Below are 5,878 nucleotides of genomic sequence, written 5' to 3'. Positions count from 1 at the left end.
TGTGAAAGGGCAGATCAGGCCAAGGATGTAGGTAATGCATATGGGAAATGGTAGAGTCACAAAAATATGTGACATGTACATAACTGGATTGTAGGGTATCTAAAGGGATGTGGTAGAAAATATATAAACAAACAAATACACAATTTGGGGCTGGATTATAAATAGGTAAATAGATTTGGGTTGGGAGAAGTATTGAGGATATTCATGATAATAGCACCTGTCATGTTTTAAGTGTTTATTATATCGCAGGCATCATGTTAGGAGCTTTATATGACCATGCCCCTGGTGAACATGATGGCAGTGGGGGTTGGGATGAGATTCAAAGGCATTAACTAAGACAACACTGGAGACGTGTCAGAATGAGGCTGGAGATGGAGGATTAACAAATGGGTTAGGGGTGGCAAACTCAACTTTGAAAAATTGATAAGGTGTTTATATCCAACAGAACGCTTGGAAAACAAGACTAAGAAATGCAGTTTCCAAGGATTTCAACTTAGATGAGGTCAGGGAGGCCATGGAGAAGGTGTGTTTACTCAGGGCAACAGTGTCTAGTGAGCTGAGAATGTGTACTGGGCTGGGAGCAGTCACATTTATTGTGGAGGCAGAACAAAGAACAGCTGGAGGACACAGAAGGACAAGAGAGATAGGAGGAGAAATATTGTGAACACAGATTTGGAAAGAGCTTAAAGGAAAAGAATGGAGTTCAGCAGTGTCTACAAGACAGTGTTATGGCCACAGGGAAGAGCATTGAATTACACTGTTAGGAAGTCGTTAAATCTCAAAGGGAGAGAGAATGGTATTGGTGGCCTAGTGGGGACAGATACCATTTTTGCACGGTATTAAAGTCTGAGGATAAGATAGGAAGTGAGGGCCACAATTGGAGACTATCTTTAGCAAAACGTTGACAGTGAAAGAGAAGAGTGATGGAGTAATTTTTTTTTTTTTGGAAAATAATTTTTATTACATGAAGAATTCATATTTTATTTTATTTTATTTTTTTATTATTATTATACTTTAAGTTTTAGGGTACATGCGCACAATGTGCAGGTTGGTTACATATGTATACATGTGCCATGCTGCTGTGCTGCACCCATTGACTTGTCATTTAGCATTACGTATATCTCCTAATGCTATCCCTCCCCCTTCCCCCCACCCCACAACAGTCCCCAGTGTGTGATGTTCCCCTTCCTGTGTCCATGTGTTCTCATTGTTCAATTCCCATCTATGAGTGAGAACATGCGGTGTTTGGTTTTTTGTCCTTGTGATAGTTTACTGAGAATGATGATTTCCAATTTCATCCATGTCCCTACAAAGGACATGAACTCATCATTTTTTATGGCTGCATAGTATTCCATGGTGTATATATGCCACACTTTCTTAATCCAGTCTATCATTGTTGGATGTTTGGGTTGGTTCCAAGTCTTTGCTATTGTGAATAGTGCCGCAATAAACATATGTGTGCATGTGTCTTTATAGCAGCATGATTTATAGTCCTTTGGGTATATACCCAGTAATGGGATGGCTGGGTCAAATGGTATTTCTAGTTCTAGATCCCTCAGGAATCGCCACACTGTCTTCCACAATGGTTGAACTAGTTTACAGTCCCACCAACAGTGTAAAAGTGTTCCTGTTTCTCCACATCCTCTCCAGCACCTGTTGTTTCCTGACTTTTTATTGATTGCCATTCTAACTGGTGTGAGATGGTATCTCATTGTGGTTTTGATTTGGATTTCTCTGATGGCCAGTGATGATGAGCATTTTTTCATGTGTCTTTTGGCTGCATAAATGTCTTGTGAGAAGTGTCTGTTCATATCCTTTGCCCACTTTTTGATGGGGTTGTTTGTTTTTTTCTTGTAAATTTGTTTGAGTTCATTGTAGATTCTGGATATTAGCCGTTTGTCAGATGAGTAGGTTGCGAAAATTTTCTCCCATTTTGTAGGTTGCCTGTTCACTCTGATGGTAGTTTCTTATACTGTGCAGAAGCTCTTTAGTTTAATTAGATCCCATTTGTCAATTTTGGCTTTTGCTGCCATTGCTTTTGGTGTTTTAGACATGAAGTCCTTGCCCATGCCTATGTCCTGAATAGTAATGCCTAGGTTTTCTTCTAGGGTTTTTATGGTTTTAGGTCTAACGTTTAAGTCTTTAATCCATCTTGAATTAATTTTTGTATAAGGTGTAAGGAAGGGATGCAGTTCCAGCTTTTTACATATGGCTAGCCAGTTTTCCCAGCACCATTTATTAAATAGAGAATCCTTTCCCCATTGCTTGTTTTTCTCAGGTTTGTCAGAGATCAGATAGTTGTAGATATGCGGCGTTATTTCTGAGGGCTCTCTTGTGTTCCATTGGTCTATATCTCTGTTTTGGTACCAGTACCATGCTGTTTTGGTTACTGTAGCCTTGTAGTATAGTTTGAAGTCAGGTAGCGTGATGCCTCCAGCTTTGTTCTTTTGGCTTAGGATTGACTTGGTGATGCGGGCTCTTTTTTGGTTCCATATGAACTTTAAAGTAGTTTTTTCCAATTCTGTGAAGAAAGTCATTGGTAGCTTGATGGGGATGGCATTGAATCTATAAATAACCTTGGGCAGTATGGCCATTTTCACGATATTGATTCTTCCTACCCATGAGCATGGAATGTTCTTCCATTTGTTTGTATCCTCTTTTATTTCATTGAGCAGTGGTTTGTAGTTCTCCTTGAAGAGGTCCTTCCCATCCCTTGTAAGTTGTATTCCTAGGTATTTTATTCTCTTTGAAGCAATTGTGAATGGGAGTTCACTCATGATTTGGCTCTCTGTTTGTCTGTTATTGGTGTATAAGAATGCTTGTGATTTTTGCACATTGATTTTGTATCCTGAGACTTTGCTGAAGTTGCTTATCAGCTTAAGGAGATTTTGGGCTGAGACAATGGGGTTTTCTAGATATACAATCATGTCATCTGCAAACAGGGACAATTTGACTTCCTCTTTTCCTAATTGAATACCCTTGATTTCCTTCTCCTGCCTGATTGCCCTGGCCAGAACTTCCAACACTATGTTGAATAGGAGTGGTGAGAGAGGGCATCCCTGTCTTGTGCCAGTTTTCAAAGGGAATGCTTCCAGTTTTTGCCCATTCAGTATGATATTGGCTGTGGGTTTGTCATAGATAGCTCTTATTATTTTGAGATACGTCCCATCAATACCTAATTTATTGAGAGTTTTTAGCATGAAGGGATGTTGAATTTTGTCAGGGCCTTTTCTGCATCTATTGAGATAATCATGTGGTTTTTGTCTTTGGTTCTGTGTATATGCTGAATTACATTTATTGATTTGCTTATATTGAACCAGCCTTGCATCCCAGGGATGAAGCCCACTTGATCATGGTGGATAAGCTTTTTGATGTGCTGCTGGATTTGGTTTGCCAGTATTTTATTGAGGATTTTTGCATCAATGTTCATCAAGGATATTGGTCTAAAATTCTCTTTTTAGGTTGTGTCTCTGCCCGGCTTTGGTATCAGGATGATGCTGGCCTCATAAAATGAGTTAGGGAGGATTCCCTCTTTTTCTATTGATTGGAATAGTTTCAGAAGGAATGGTACCAGTTCCTCCTTGTACCTGTGGTAGAATTCGGCTGTGAATCCATCTGGTCCTGGACTCTTTTTGGTTGGTGAGCTATTGATTATTGCCACAATTTCAGCTCCTGTTATTGGTCTATTCAGAGATTGAACTTTTTCCTAGTTTAGTCTTGGGAGAGTGTATGTGTCGAGGAATTTATCCATTTCTTCTAGATTTTCTAGTTTATTTGCATAGAGGTGTTTGTAGTATTCTCTGATGGTAGTTTGTATTTCTGTGGGATCAGTGGTGATATCCCCTTTATCATTTTTTATTCTGTCTATTTGATTCTCCTCTCTTTTTTTCTTTATTAGTCTTGCTAGCGATCTATCAATTTTGTTGATCCTTTCAAAAAACCAGCTCCTGGATTCATTAATTTTTTGAAGGGTTTTTTGTGTCTCTATTTCCTTCAGTTCTGCTCTGATTTTAGTTATTTCTTGCCTTCTGCTAGCTTTTGAATGTGTTTGCTCTTGCTTTTCTAGTTCTTTTAATTGTGATGTTAGGGTGTCAATTTTGGATCTTTCCTGCTTTCTCTTGTGGGCATTTCGTGCTGTAAATTTCGCTCTACACACTGCTTTGAATGTATCCCAGAGATTCTTGTATGTTGTGTCTTTGTTCTCGTTGGTCTCAAAGAACATGTTTATTTCTGCCTTCATTTCGTTATGTACCCAGTAGTCATTCAGGAGCAAGTTGTTCAGTTTCCATGTAGTTGAGCGGTTTTGAGTGAGTTTCTTAATCCTGAGTTCTAGTTTGATTGCCCTGTGGTCTGAGAGACAGTTTGTTATAATTTCTTTTCCTTTACATTTGCTGAGTAGAGCTTTACTTCCAACTATGTGGTCAATTTTGGAATAGGTGTGGTGTGATGCTGAAAAAAATATATATTCTGTTGATTTGGGGTGGAGAGTTCTGCAGATGTCTATTAGGTCTGCTTGGTGCAGAGCTGAGTTCAATTCCTGGGTATCCTTGTTAACTTTCTGTCTGGTTGATCTGTCTAATGTTGACAGTGGGGTGTTAAAGTCTCCCACTATTATTGTGTGGGAGTCTAAGTCTCTTTGTAGGTCACTCAGGACTTGCTTTATGAATCTGGGTGCTCCTGTATTGGGTGCCTATATATTTAGGATAGTTAGCTCTTCTTGTTGAATTGATCCCTTTACCATTATATAATGGCCTTCTTTGTCTCTTTTGATCTTTGTTGGTTTAAAGTCTGTTTTATCAGAGACTAGGATTGCAACCCCTGCCTTTTTTTGTTTTCCATTTGCTTGGTAGATCTTCCTCCATCCCTTTATTTTGAGCCTATGTGTGTCTCTGCACGTGAGATGGGTTTCCTGAATACAGCACACTGATGGGTCTTGACTCTTTATCCAATTTGCCAGTCTGTGTCTTTTAATTGGAGCATTTAGCCCATTTACATTTAAAGTTGATATTGTTATGTGTGAATTTGGTCCTGTCATTATGATGTTAGCTGGTTATTTTGTTCGTTAGTTGATGCAGTTTCCTCCTAGCCTTGATGGTCTTTACATTTTGGCATGTTTTTTCAGTGGCTGGTACCGGTTGTTCCTTTCTATGTTTAGTGCTTCCTTCAGGAGCTCTTTTAGGGCAGGCTTGGTGGTGACAAAATCTCTCAGCATTTGCTTGTCTGTAAAGTATTTTATTTCTCCTTCACTTGTGAAGCTTAGTTTGGCTGGATATGAAATTCTGGGTTGAAAATTCTTTTAAGAATGTTGAATATTGGCCCCCACTCCCTTCTGGCTTGTAGAGTTTCTGCCGAGAGATCCACTGTTAGTCTGATGGGCTTCCCTTTTTGGGCAACTCGACCTTTCTCTCTGGCTGCCCTTAACATTTTTTCCTTCATTTCAACTTTGGTGAATCTGACAATTATGCGTGTTGGAGTTGCTCTTCTCGAGGAGTATCTTTGTGGCATTCTCTGTATTTCCTGAATCTGAATGTTGGCCTGCCTTGCTAGATTGGGGAAGTTCTCCTGGATAATATCCTGCAGAGTGTTTTCCAACTTGGTTCCGTTCTCCCCGTCACTTTCAGGTACACCAATCAGACGCAGATTTGGTTTTTTCACATAGTCCCATATTTCTTGGAGGCTTTGTTTGTTTCTTTTTATTCTTTTTTCTCTAAATTTCCCTTCTCACTTCATTTCATTCATTTCACCTTCCATCACTGATACCCTTTCTTCCAGTTGATCGCATCGGCTCCTGAGGCTTCTGCATTCTTCACGTAGTTCTCGAGCCTTGGCTTTCAGCTCCATCAGCTCCTTTAAGCACTTCTCTGTATTGGTTATTCTA

General features: G+C 39.5%; 1 protein-coding gene across 1 annotated transcript in view; it reads left to right on the top strand.

The window, feature by feature from the left end:
* STK39 (serine/threonine kinase 39) overlaps positions 1-5,878 on the top strand; it is a 300,756-nt gene that overhangs the window by 164,862 nt on the left and 130,016 nt on the right. The gene's annotated exons all lie outside the window — the stretch shown is intronic.

The sequence above is a fragment of the Pongo abelii genome, chromosome 11, assembly GCF_028885655.2.
Source record: "Pongo abelii isolate AG06213 chromosome 11, NHGRI_mPonAbe1-v2.0_pri, whole genome shotgun sequence".
In the NCBI taxonomy this organism is placed as follows: Eukaryota; Metazoa; Chordata; class Mammalia; order Primates; family Hominidae; genus Pongo; species Pongo abelii.
Note: the sequence above shows the minus strand (reverse complement) of the source record. Positions and strands in the feature narration are given on the sequence as shown.